Here is a 14,756-nt window from a genome sequence, read left to right on the forward strand (position 1 = left end):
TATATCTCTCTCTATATCTCTCTCTCTATATATATATTTCTCTCTCTCTCTCTATGTTTCTCTCTCTATATATATCTCTCTATATCTCTCTCTCTATAAATATTTCTCTCTCTCTATATATCTCTCTCTCTATATATATTTCTCTCTATATATATTTCTCTCTATATATATTTCTCTCTCTCTATATATCTCTCTCTCTATATCTCTCTCTCTATATATATATTTCTCTCTCTATATATTTCTCTCTATATATATATATCTCTATATCTCTCTCTAGCTCTCTTTATCTCTCTCTCTCTATATCTCTCTCTCTCTCTATATATTTCTCTCTATATATATTTCTCTCTCTATATATATTTCTCTCTCTCTCTCTCTCTCTCTCTCTCTCTCTCTATATTTCTCTCTCTCTCTCTCTCTCTATATATTTCTCTCTCTCTCTCTCTCTCTCTCTCTCTCTCTCTCTCTCTCTCTCTCTCTCTCTCTCTCTCTCTCTCTTTATCTCTCTCTCTCTTTATCTCTCTCTCTCTCTATATATATCTCTCTCTCTATCTCTCTATCTCTCTCTCTATATCTCTCTCTCTCGATCTCTATCTCTCTCTCTCTCTATATCTCTCTCTCTATATCTCTCTCTATATCTCTCTATCTCTCTCTGTATATCTCTCTCTATCTCTCTCTATATCTATCTCTCTCTATATATATATTTCTCTCTTTATATATTTCTCTCTCTATATATATCTCTCTATATCTCTCTCTCTCTATCTCTATCTCTCTCTCTCTGTATATCTCTCTCTATCTCTCTCTATATCTATCTCTCTCTCTATCTCTCTCTATCTCTCTCTATCTCTATGATCAGACATTCCAACAACAAAACCAATAGTTTTTTTCCAACGGATGTTGGCTGAAACTTGTCTTGCATACACACGGTCACACAAAGTTGTCAGAAAATCCGATCGTTCTGAACGCGGTGACGTAAAACACGTACGTCGGGACTATAAACGGGGCAGTAGCCAATAGCTTTCATCTCCTTATTTATTCTGAGCATGCGTGGCACTTTGTCCGTCGGATTTGTGTACACACGATCGGAATTTCCGACAACGGATTTTGTTGTGGGAAAATTTTATATCCTGCTCTCAAACTTTGTGTGTCGGAAATTCCTATGGAAAATGTGTGATGGAGCCCACACACGGTCGGAATTTCCAACAACAAGGTCCTATCACACATTTTCATGTGTACAGGGCATTTTCATGTGTACAGGGCATAACTCTTTTTTTGTTAGCAGAGGCCCTAGAGAATAAAATGATGGGTGTTGCAATTTTTTATGTGACACTGTATTTGCGCAGCGATCTTTCAAAAGCAATCTTTTGGTGGAAAAGAATACACTTTAACCGGTTCCGGACCGCCTTGCCACATTTACTGTGGCAAAGCGGCCCAGCTGTACGAAATGACGTCGTTCCGTGCAGCAGCTCGGGGGGGCTTGCACGCGTGCCGCTGGAGGCGCGATCGTGAGGGGGAGCCAATCAGTGGGTCCGGCGGATCCAATGTCCACTGGCCACCCGTGATCGTTCCCGAAAGAGGCAGATCGCCGTTCTGCCTATGTAAACAAAGCAGATCTCCATTCTGTCAAAGGGAAAGAGAGATCTTGTCTTCCTGCTAAGCAGGGGACACGGCTCTCTTTCTCTGCCCAGTCAAACAATTCCCCCACACAGTTAGCAAGCACCCCCCTAGGGACACACTTAACCTTTTGATCGCCCCTGGTGTTAACCCCTCCCCTGCCAGTGCCATGCATATTTTTAGCACTGATCACTGTATTAGTGCCACTGGTGTCAAAAAAAGTGTCTGGTGTCCGATTTGTCCGCCGCAATGTCGCAGTCCCGCTAAAAATCGCTGATCATTACTAGTAAAAAATAAATAAAAAATTCCAGTGTATATCCCATAGTTTGTAGACGATATAACTCTTCCGCAAACCAATCAATATACGCTTATTGGGATTTTTTTTTTTATCAAAAAATATGTAGCAGAATACAAATTGGCCTAAACTGATGAAGAAATTCGATTGAAATGCGTTCGAAAACGCATCAAATACCACCAAAAGAAAGTTCTATTTGTGGGAAAAAAAAAACACAATTTTTTTGGGGTACAGCATCGCACGACAGCTCAATTGTCAGTTAAAGCGACGCAGTGCCGTATCGCAAAAAAATGACCTGGTCAGTAAGAAGGGTGTCAGGGCTGGGCTCAGCCCTTCCTTCTCTGTGCTGGCTGCTCAGCTGTCGGCTAATTACCAGCTCCCATCTCTCTCCACAGTAACTCAGCTGTTGATGATATCCTGCTCGTCAGTCCTGCCTACTTAAGCCGTCCAGTCCAGAGGATCTCTGCCTTCGCCTTGATCAACACCACAGAGACTCTGCACATCTCCTGCACTCCTGTTTAAAGACTTGCTTTGCTGACATCCCTTCTGGCTCCAGATCATGCTTGCTGTTTCACTACGTTGATCCCTGACTTCTGGCTTGGCTGACTATCCGTTCCGGTTACTGAACTTTGGCTATGTTTTGACTACGTTTGTTCTTTTTTTACTTTTATTATTAAAGAAGTGTGATTTAACTGTTCTTCTGTCCCTGTCTACTTTCATGGTTTCTGACAGGGGGTAAAAGTGGTTAATACATAAAAAAAAAAAATATTTACCCCAATTTTTTGTATAATGTGATTGTGCCTGCACAATTAGGGATGGTGGCGACTGAGAAATGAATCTGTGTAGACAGGGCGCCTCCACATAACATTTTATAAATGGCCTCATGAATGCATTTTCTGCACTTTACTGTAAACCTTTCCATGACATATCACATTGATACATTGCATCCGAAAAGTAATCACAGCGCTTCGCTTTTTTTTCAATAAAACATGACACCGTTCAATGAATACGCTCAGTGTTACTGTGTGAAATGTGTCTACCTGTACCTGCCATTGCTACCATCCTGTGATGTTACTTCATGTTTTATTGAGACTACAATAAAGGGACTTTCCAGTAACTTTGGAGTGCAGCCACCCATTTCTTCCTGGTATTTGTTGCACGGCTGGCGAGCCGCGGCTTGTACCCGTGGGAGGAGTCCGTCCCACCAGCTCACCTGGAATGTATCACTCATCTGCAGCGGAATTTTCTTCCCCCAAACTTCTTTTACGTTTTATGGGGTATTATTTGTAGAATTTTGGGGAACATAATTCATTTCATCCATTTTGGAATAAGGCTGTAACATAACACAATGTGGAAAAAGTGAAGCGCTGTAAATACTTTCCGGATGCACTGTATACTGGCAGAACGCCACATGCAATGTTTGACATTCTGTAGCAGACATTTCAGCACAGAGCACAAGGACACTTTTTTTTTCAGTTAAGCTTAAAGTGATGGTAAGGGTTTGTTTTTTTTAATTTTATTAACCGCTTCAGCCCTGGAAGATTTTACCCCCTTCCTGACCAGAGCACTTTTTGCGATACGGCACTGCATCGCTTTAACTGACAATTGCGCGGTCGTGTGACATTACAACAAAACAAAATTGATGTCCTTTTCTTCCCACAAATAGAGCTTTCTTTTGGTGGTATTTGATCGCCTCTGCGGTTTTTATTTTTTGCGCTATAAACAAAAAAAAGAGTGACAATTTTGAAAAAAAAGCAATATTTTTTACTTTTTGCTATAATAAATATCCCCCAAAAATATATAAAAAAAAACAATTTTTTTCCTCAGTTTAGGCCGATATGTATTCTTCTACATAATTTTGGAAAAAAAAAAAAAAAACGCAATAAGCGTATATTGATTAGTTTGCGCAAAAGTTATAGCTTCTACAAAATAGGGGACAGATTTGTGGCATTTTTATTATTATTTGTTTTTTTACTAGTAATGGCGGCGATCTGCGATTTTTTTTATCGGGACTGCGACATTATGGCAGACACATCGGACACTTTTGACACTATTTTGGGACCATTGCCATTTACACAGCTATAAAAATGCACTGATTACTGTGTAAATGACACTGGCAGGGAAGGGGTTGAACACTAGGGGGCGATCAAGGGGTTAAGTGTGTCCTAGGGAGTGATTCTAACCGTGGGGGGGGGAGGGGCTTCAACTCACATGACAGCGATCACCGCTCCCGATGACAGGAAGCAGTGATCTGTCATGTCGCTAGGCGGAACGGGGAAATGCCTTGTTTATATAGGGCACTTCCCCCGTTCTGCGGCTCCGTAACACGATCGCCGGGAGACCGGCGGACATCGAGTCCCGTGGGCACGGTCACACTGTACGCCTGCTAGCTCCGTCAATTAAAGGGGACGTACAGGTACACCCATTTGCCCACAGCTGCCATTGTGCCGATGTATATCGGCGTGCGGCGGTCGGCAAGTGGTTAAATAACAAACATATCATACTTACCTCCACTGTGCAGCTTCTTTTGCACAGAGTGGCCCCCGAACCTGGTCTTCTGGGGTCCCCCAGCGGCTTTTGCGGCTCCTCCCCACATCCAGCATTTACATCCATAAACACGAATGCCGGACTGGGCCCCGCCCCCTCCGCATTGGATTTGATTGACAGCAACGGGAGCCTATGGCTGCGCTGCTATCAATCTATCCAATCAGGACATGAGACACCGGCCGGAGCTGGTGTGCTCGTTCCCGTCGTGCAAATTTCGGGGCTCAGGGAAGTATAAGGGGGGCGCTGCTGCATTAAAAAAAAAAAATCACCTTAATGCATAGAATGCGTCAAGGTGAAAAAACGGCGAGGGGTTTACAACCCCTTTAATCCTCCCTCTACAACTTCCATTCCTCCCCCCCAGGGAGCACCACAGAGGTGGGACCGCTTCCCAATATATACTTAGGGGGTACTCTGAACCGGTTTGTCTGTGGAGTGTGAGACTGGTTAATTCATCGCTTAAGATCCGCCCTATAGCAGTTTTACCGCTACGGGGCGGCACCTCTGCGCCGAATCCCCTCTGCCTACCGGCGACTTTATTAGGTACACCTGTTCAATCGCTCGGTAACACAAATTGCTAATCAGCCAATCGCACGGCAGCAACTCAATGCATTTAGGCATCTAGACGTGGTGAAGACGACTTGCTGAAGTTCATACCGAGCATCAGAATGGAGAAGAAAGGGGGATTTAAGTGACTTTGAACGTGACGTGGTTGTTGGTGCCAGAGGGGCTGGTCTGAGTATTTCTGGGATTTTTCACACACAACCGTCTCTCTGGGTTTATAGAAAATGGTGGGAAAAAGAGAAAATATCCAGTGAGCGGCAGTTGTGTGGAGGAAAATGCCTTATTGATGTCAGAGGAGAATGGGGCAGACTGGTTCCAGATAACAGAAAGGCAACAGTAACTCAAATAACCACTCATTACAACCAAGGTATGCAGAATACCATCTCTGAACACACACCACATGGAACCTTGAAGCAGATGGGCTACAGCAGCAGAAGACCACACCGGGTGCAACTCCTGTCAGCTAAGAACAGAAAACTGAGACTACAATTGGCACAGGATCACCAAAATTGGACAATAGAAGATTGGAAAAATGTTGCCTGGTCTGATGAGTCTGGATTTCAGCTGCGACATTCAGATGGTGGGGTCAGAATTTGGCGCATGGATCCATCCTGCCTTGTATCACCGGTTCAGGCTGGTGGTGGGGGGTGTAATGGTGGGGGGGATATTTCCTTGGCACATTTTGGGCCCCTTAGAACCAATTGATCATGGTTTAATCACCACGGCCTACCTGAGTATTGTTGCTGACCATGTCCATCCCTTTATGACTACAGTGTCCCCATCTTCTGATGGCTCCTTCCAGCAGGATAATGCACCATGTCACAAAGCTCCAATCATCTCACCACTGGACAATGAGGTCCCTGTCCTCCAATGGCCTCCACACTCACCACATCTCATCCAATAGAGCACCTTTGGAATGTGGTGGAACGGGAGATTCGCACCATGGATGTGCAGCCGACAAATCTGCACAAAAATGCTATCATGTCACTATGGAGCAAAATCTCTGAGGAACGTTTCCAACACCTTGTTGTATCTATTCCACCAAGAATGAAGGCAAAAGGGGGTCCAACCTGCTACCAGCAAGGGGGACCTAATAAAGTGTCCGGTGAGTGGATATACGTGATCTGACACTTCTGGGTAGCGGGTGCGAATGCATGCCACCGGCGGCTTGCTACCGCTGTGATCACACACACAGCAGGCGTTGCACGGCGAGTATCGCGGACTTTATGTCGTCTGGCACCCGCCGATCCTTCGGTACACAGGCAGATCGCTGTTCTGTCAGTAGGGAAGGCCTGGATCCTGTGTCTCTGCAAAGCAGGAACACAGATCTATGTCTTCCCCTAGTACAACCACCTCCCCCACTACACTAAAACACTGGCTAGGCACACAGTTAACCCTCTGATGCCCCTGATGTTAACCCCCTTCCCAGCCAGTGTCATTAGTACAGTGACAGTGCATATTTTTAGCACTGATCACTGTTTTGGTGTCACTGGTCCCTATAAGGTGTCAAAAGTGTCAGTTAGTGTCAGAATGTACGCCACAAGATCGCAGTCCCGCTAGGAGTCGCTGATCGCCGCCATTACTCATAAAAAAAAAAAAATTTTTTAATGATAATGGAAATATCCCACAGTTTGTAGATGATATAACTTTTGCGCAGACCAATCAATATACGCCTATTGGGACTTTTTTATATCAAAAATATGTAGCAGAATACATATTGGCCTAAATTGATGAAGACATTCGATTTTTTATTAGATATGTTTTTTAGGCAGAAAGTAATTTTTTTTTTCTTTTCAAAATTGATGCTCTTTTTTTTTTGTTTGTAACGCAAAAAAAAAAAAAAATGCAGGAGGTGATCAAATACCACCAAAAGAAAGATTTATTTGTGGGGGGGGAAACAACATCAATTTTATTTGGGTACAGCGTCGCACGACCGCGCAATTGTCAGTTAAAGTAACGCAGTGCCGTATGGCAAAAAAATGGCCTGGTCGTGAAGGGGGTGGGGGGGGGGTAAATCTTCAAGAGGTCAAGAGGTTAAACGTTGCCTGGGACCACTTGGAACAGACGGTCCCGGGTGCTGTTCACCTCCGATCCGGTACAGTTGGCTGCAGTCCGCGTGCAAGCCAGACCAGAGTACAGTTCTCTACCATAGAGGACTATGTAATGAAAGCACGATCGCTGGTCCGGTTAGCCGGGGAGCGTGCCCAGTGGGCCTCAATGGTTTGAGAAAGGAGGCAACAGGTGTTTTCCGAAACGCGTTACCACAGCAGACAGCCCACCCCCAGGTGTGACATCACATCCTGCCCTGTGTTCTCACAGTGGCTCTCCTCACTTCCTGCGACTTTGGACTTGGTTTCCTCACTGACAGCACGCAAATAAATAATCCAATAAATTTTAAAAAAACACAATATTTTTACTTTTTGCTATAAGAAATATCCCTTTTTTTTTTTTTTAAATATTTATATCTCAGTTTAGGCTGATATGAAATTCTACATATTTTTGGTAAAGAAAAAAATAATAATAATAATCGCACTAAGCGTATATTGATTGGTTTGCACAAAAGTTATAGAGTCTACAAAATAGCGGATAGTTTTTTGGCATTTTAATTTTTAAAATTTTTTTTACTAGTAAGGGCGGCGATCTGCGATTTTTTTTTTTTTTTTGTCAGGACTGCGATATCGGACAGTTTTGACACTATTTTGGGACCATTCACGTTTATACAGCGATCAGAGCTATTAAAATGTACTGATTACTGTATAAATGTCACTGGCAGGGAAAGGGGTTAACACTAGGGGGGGCAATCAAGGGGTTAAATGTGTTACCTAGGGAGTGATTCTAACTGTGGGGGGAGGGGACTGACTGGGGGGAGGTGACCGATCGGTGTTCCTCTGTACTGGGAACACGCGATCGGTCTCCTCTTCCCTGACAGGACATGGATCGGTGTGTGTTTACACACACATACACCGATCCACATCCCTGCTTTGTGACCGGCAATCGCGGGTGGTTGAGAGACATTGCGGCCGCCAGGCACGCGCATCGGCACCCGAGTGACACGGCGGGTGCGCGCACGCCCCCCCCCCAAGCGGCCGGGAAGCCGAGGACGTCATACGACGGGCGCCCAGGATGGGAGAGCCACCTCGCGGCTGTCATTTGACTGTACGAAGGATGGGAAAAGGTTAAAGCTGAACCCCAAGAATGAACTTCACTGCCCCCCATCTATATAGAGAGATAGGGGGGCAGTGAAGTCTCCACTTTGTCACTTCATAGAATGCCTTGTATTTTTTTTTTTTTTAACAAATACAGGGCATTCTATGATCGGATGTGGTGAAAATTGGGACATCACTGCCCCATCTCTCTATTTTGACCAGTCAAGGAGCACCTTGCGCTCACTGAAAATAATACAAGGTCTTCTATGAATGGCAGCAGTGGCCATCTATGGTCGACAAGGGGAAGCTGGTTGATTGAAAAAAAAAAAAAGCTTTCATTCAAGACTTCCCCCACCAATTTTTTTTTTTAAACACTATTAATCCTTTCTATTGGCTTTTGACATTTACAAATGCAGCAATTTAGAAACTGGATGACTGGTTTAGCGCTGGGAAACACATTTTAAAATGATAAATAGTGCATTTTATTTACAACTATGTAGACCAGACTAAAATGAGGGACAAATGAGGAGGGACAGAGGGACAATGGTCCAAATCAGGGACAGTCCTTCAAAATTAGACAGTTGGGAGCTATGCAATTGTTGTGCATACTTCAGATCATCAAACCACAATCTTGTAGGTGTGACTAGCCAAACCTATACACATGTAGCACCTTCTACTTAGGTAGGGGCTAGAGTTGAGATTTTTGGTGAGTGCAGGTAAATTTAGGCAGGTCTAGCTGAAATCTAGACCTGTTTTAATCTGTATGGGCTGGGGGTGGCTCAGAGTAGCGGCTGTGACTCACAGACAGCATCACTCCACTGTCACCTCCCTTTTGCTTCTAGAGGCTTCTAGAAGAGAGGCGGGGAATAGAGGTGGAGCTCTTTGGGGTGTTTCAAGGAGCCCTGACCAATCCCCAACTAGGATTGGTAGGGGGGCAGGCCTCCTTGAAATACCTTGAGTCATCCCAGCTGGGAAGGAGTTGTCGGGTGGAAGAACTGAGGATGGAGCACAGCTCCCAACTGTCCCTGATTTGGAGGGTCTGTCCCTGATTTGGAGCAATGTCCCTCTGTCCCTCATTCCTCCTCATTTGTCCCTCATTTTGGTCTGATCTATATAGTTGTATAGAAAATGCACTTTTTATCTTTCAAAAGGTGTTTCCCAGTGCTAAACCTTTCATCCGATTTCTAAATTGCTGCATTTGTAAATTTTAAGAGCCAATATAAAGGATTTGTAGTGGTAAAAAAAAGTCCTTGTGGATTTATTTAACCTTTTTTTTTGGTTAATTCTCCTTTAAGGGGGTGTGGCAGGGGGCGTGTCCTATGCCTACATATGTTTGTTAGTAGGTGTCCCTCATTCCCATCTCAAAATGTTGGGAGGTATGGATGGAGTACTAGGCTGTCGGGGCCATTGAGGGAGCTCCCCAGTCTGGGGGGGGGGGGTAACCTTGGGCCTGGGACTCGGGTGCAGGGTGGATCCCTTGAAGAACTCATGAAGGATCTAAACAGATGGCACAGAGAGGACTCAGAGGACAGCAGGAGCTAGTACTGCTGGGCAAGTCTTCAGGAGGGAACCACCAGTTTGCAGCCAGGAGGGCTGGTGAGTGACATGGGCAGTCTGGAGGACTGGAGAGGCGTGCCAGAGAGGACTGAGAGGAAACAGTCAGAGCTGGATGTGGAGCCAGCGAGGATTGCAATGTCACGGGCAGTAAAGTTGGGCAGCTGCAGCCAGGAGGGATGGCAGGGCCTGAAGAGGACTTACTGGGAGCAGTAGTCCACCTTAGGACAGCTAGCACTAAAGACTTCCTATTCTATTTTTGCTACACTAGAAAGGGACCCGCGGTCCCTGCCTGCAAAAAGCAGTTCCTGAGGCCTGACTGAGTCAGAGTTGGGCCTAACCATGTGCTAGCTGTGCCTGGAGTTGTGCAGGAGGGAGAGAGCGCAACAGTCTGCAAGGAAGAGATGTGCCGGAGGAGACCGGAGTAGCCAAGTGTGTATAGTTGTCCCAACTGATTGATGTACAATCAACCAATTGCTTGTTCTACTGGGCATCCCATATATTCCTATCCAAGTTCAAATCCCTCAATAAAAATACAAAACAATCACATGGACTGTTCATTGCCTCAAAAGTGACTGGGAAGTGAATGCCGGGCTGGGCAGGGTGACGGGGGGGCCACATCACTTAGCAGCCCCTAAGGGGGTACCGCTACACAAATGTGCCCATCAGAACTTGGAGGGACAGCGATGGACAAATTGAGCCAGCCATAGAAGATTCGAACCTCGGCCTGTTCAGCAGGGACCGGCCAAGATTCAAACCATGTATGGGCAGGCTGAATGTACCAAGTTCAATCAATCAAGTTGGGTACAACCGGCCTGCCGAATTTTACATGGAATTATTGCGCTAAAAATATCCCTATAAATCTTCAATAAGCATAACTGTCCATAAAGAGAATTTCCAGATGAAGATCCAAGTATGCAAGTGACATCCACATATGATAAGTGACTCTTGTAGTGATAAACCTCCACCAACAGTATCGCTAGCCGCTCACCTCAGCAAGTGGACCCCTGAATAAATTCAGTCAGGTCTAAAACAGCTGTTCCCACATTGGGAAATAAACAGGAGCAGATAACTTGGGCCAGTCAGCTTTCAGTCTCGTGGAACGATCACATGAAATAGAATAAACAACATCTAGTGCTCTCTGTATTGCTTAAAAGTTTTAATAAAAAGTAGATACACTTACAAAGGAAGCACTGTTCCCCAGTGCGAAGGATAAAAGCATGTAGGATACTCCACGGAGCTCGGTGACCAAGATGCGGGTGACGTCACGATTCAAGTCACGTGATGTTTTCCGTACGCGTTACGTCCCTTGTAATGGGCGGGACTTCTTCAGCGGCGACGGCATGACGTGGTTCACCCGCTTTAAATAACTCAGCTGATCAACGCAGCCAATGAGGCAAAATGTATACAGATTACCATGGTAACCAATGACCGGGAAAGGAGATGATAGTTCTAATAATAGAACCATAAGGGGGTTTGCTATAACGGTGATAAATAACCGAAGATTAGCCCATAATGACTAAACATATATATTGTTACTATGTGTAACTAATAGGAATGTGACCAGCTTCCAAAAAGGAAGTCTTTGTGCGACAACCCGTGTACTTGCTCGATTCCGTGGAACATCCTTGTATATAATAAAATAAAATAAAACTCAGTCACAATTTAATTACATCTATATATTCCAAACATAAAATACATATAAAAATTATCGGTCAGAGATAAAGCAATTAACGTCAAACTCAACGTTCAAGCCTCTAGGCAAGAGAGCCTTAGTCTCGTGAATCCAATGAGATTCCCTGCGGCTGAGCTGGCGAAGGAAATTTCCCCCCCTCCAATGTTTATTAACTTTTTCAATCCCCCAGAATTTTAATCCTCTGGGGTTTTGATCATGTACCATTTTGAAATGTTTCAAAACATTGTGGGTTTTTAATCCTTTTTTAATATTGTTGACGTGCTCGCCTAAACGTACATGCAGGGGCCTGGAGGTTCTTCCAATGTATTGGAGGCCGCATCCGCACTCCAACATGTATACAACTCCAACTGTCGTGCAGGTAATCAATTGGTCAATTTTGTATTCCCTGCCCGTTGAGGTAGCAACAAATTGTTTACGTTTTTTATTATTGCATTTAGAATGCCTGCAAGCTGTGCAACGCCCACAGGCATAGAAGCCTGAGAGGAAGGAGAATAATCTATTATCTGCCTGTGTGGGAGGATCTACCACTCCAGGTGCTAAACGGTCTCTTAAAGACGGAGCTTTTTTGTAAACAAAAAACGGGCGTGGTGGCAACAGGGGACCCAGCACACGATCTTGTTTCAAGATTGGCCAATTTTTTGCAACCAGCTTTTCAAATTGCTTATATTGGACATTGTAGTTGAGTAACATTTTGAAATTGGGGGCATTATTACTAGTATCTCTGACTTTATTAGAGATTAATTCTGACCTATCCATGGCTAAAACTTTTTCCATATCACTCTTTAAGGCTAGTTGATCATAACCTTTTTCTTGAAATTTAGAAGTGAGTGCCATGGATTGAGAGATGAAATCACTGTCGTCAGTGCAGTTTTGTCTGAGCCTCACAAATTGTCCCTTAGGGATGTTAAATAGCCATGATTTGTGATGGCAGCTCTCTAATGGGATGAATGAGTTACGGTCAGTGGGTTTACGATAATTGCATAATCTAAACTTATCTTCTTCCCTCCGAATCTCTAAGTCTAAAAACACTATTTTATCCTCACTAAAACTCCAGGTCAGTTGGATATTTTTAGTATTAGCATCAAGAGTTTGCACAAAGGTAGCCAGACTGGAGCGATCTCCCTCCCAGACCATTATCAGATCGTCTATATACCGTTTGTAACAAACTAGTTGTGGGGGACGGTGCCTGAACACTGCATCTTCCTCCCAGTGGGCCATAAACAAGTTGGCCACACTGGGAGCAAAGCGGGCACCCATTGCAACGCCCCTCTTCTGTAAATAAAATTGACGGCTAAACCAAAAATAATTCCTGGCTAAACAAAAACGTAAACTTTTTAATAAGAAATTCTTATGTTTAGTTGAAAGGTCAGAAAATTTGGATAACGCCCATTGTGCCTAGGATAATTTATGATTCCTTGGCCATTTTTCAGAGAATATGAATGATAGCACAAAAACATTTCTTTCACTCGTGTTTAGTGTTTGGCTGAAGCCATTTATTATCAATCAACCGTGTTTACTTAAATAAAGATATTCGGAAGGGAGGAAAAATCAAGAGCACCACATCCCAGAAAATATAGTTAAGATAAAAAGGGACATTGAGGCCATTTATAGGCCCCAGGGACTTTTAACGGTGCTGAGATAAATGAGGTAGTGAGCGTATAATAAAATATATGTTTTATTTAACAATCTTAAAAAACAGACAGACATTGGCCAAAGACAATACAAAAAGCAAAAAGGTAATTCATTGATACAGAAATTAATACCACTTTCTCAACATGTTTCACTTTCCTAAGCTTCTTCAGGAGATATATTGTGATATTAGGGTCAACTATGAGAATAGAAAAAATATATATAAGCAATAAATATGAACAATGACAATTAATGTCTGCTTATAAATTCTGCATTTATAGTAATTTATATATAGTGGATACAAAAATTAGAATGAATAAATCTGTATACATAAATAAGCAAATATCATACATCAGAGTATGTGCAACACACTGTGTGTATCAGAATAATAAGAGAGAGTAATAAAAAAAAAAAAAATTGAAAAAAATTTTTATTCGTTCACCACCCCATCCCAAATTGACTTGTAAAGTCTTACCTATTAACAAAGATATGGTTCAGAAAATGAGTCTGTGCAGTGGCCGATATTATTCCCTCAGTCCCCACCTCACTGTAAAGGCATGCAGAGAGAAATAAAATCCCTAAAGGTAAATGAAATTCTCTGAAAAGAGAAAGATCAAATACAAAAATATTATGGTAAATGGTATCAGTTTTGATAGAGTCAAACATATGAGAGTAAAAAGAATCCAAAAAATCAAGATAAAGGTGTACCTCTGGTAGAATCAATAAAGGTAACGAAAAATTACATCTCAAGGATGGTAGGAAGCTAAATTGCTGAATGTGTAGGAGGGCGGTTCTAGGATTGTAATAGAGTAGCAGTCACAGAGTGGGCAGCATACAGGGCTGGAACGTCCACAAACGGCTAATGGGTGAAACAGACCTGGACATATGACTGCAAACTCTCAGAGAACCTATAAGTATAAACAAATGGAAAAATCTAAAATACACCGAGGTAGATCATTACTGAAGACCGAAGGTAGCTGAAAAAGACTTACTGATAATAAAGAAGTTATGTAGCAGCGTTGCTAATCCGGAAGATCCATCTGCCCAGCGCATTGCCAGAGGGAATGACAGAAGCTGGCGGGAACGGGTCCCGCTTTTAAAGCTCTCCAGCGTGACGACGTCTGACTCATCGTCACGCTGCGGACTAAGAAGGACACCTGCGCATGCGCACGTTTCCGGTGGTTGGAGAGGAAGTAAACATAAACGGCGTCAGTAGGGTTGCCACCTCATCCCTTTAAACCCGAACACATATTAATTATACAGGTTCTGAGGTTGATTAAGGTGATAATTAAACTCACTTGGTGCCTTATCTGCATTTAATTAGCCACAGAACCTGTGTAATTCATATGTGTTCAGGTTTAAAGGGATGAGGTGGCAACCCTAGGCGTCAGGCACATAAGGCTGACCCGCGGCCATTTTGAAAAATCCTGTGCCCTTACTCTGGCACTACGGAGGTTCGCTAGGCTCAAAAGTGAGGTTTACATTGTAGGTATTAATGACGCGGGCAAAAATAGACAGCGCCCGGTATATCATGGCTATCCTACGGCTTTCTTTATACTGGACACTGGATTTGACACCAGGGAAGCCCAAGGATGGGGAGAAAGATATTGGAGCATAATAATGCCAAATATATAGACAACCGGAAAGGAGAGTAAAAAAACACAGCACTAAGTGTCAGTTAAAGGGCAACAAAGCAACCAAAGCATTGATTAGAAAA

This window comes from Aquarana catesbeiana, linkage group LG05 (assembly GCF_042186555.1).
Source record: "Aquarana catesbeiana isolate 2022-GZ linkage group LG05, ASM4218655v1, whole genome shotgun sequence".
Taxonomy (NCBI): Eukaryota; Metazoa; Chordata; class Amphibia; order Anura; family Ranidae; genus Aquarana; species Aquarana catesbeiana.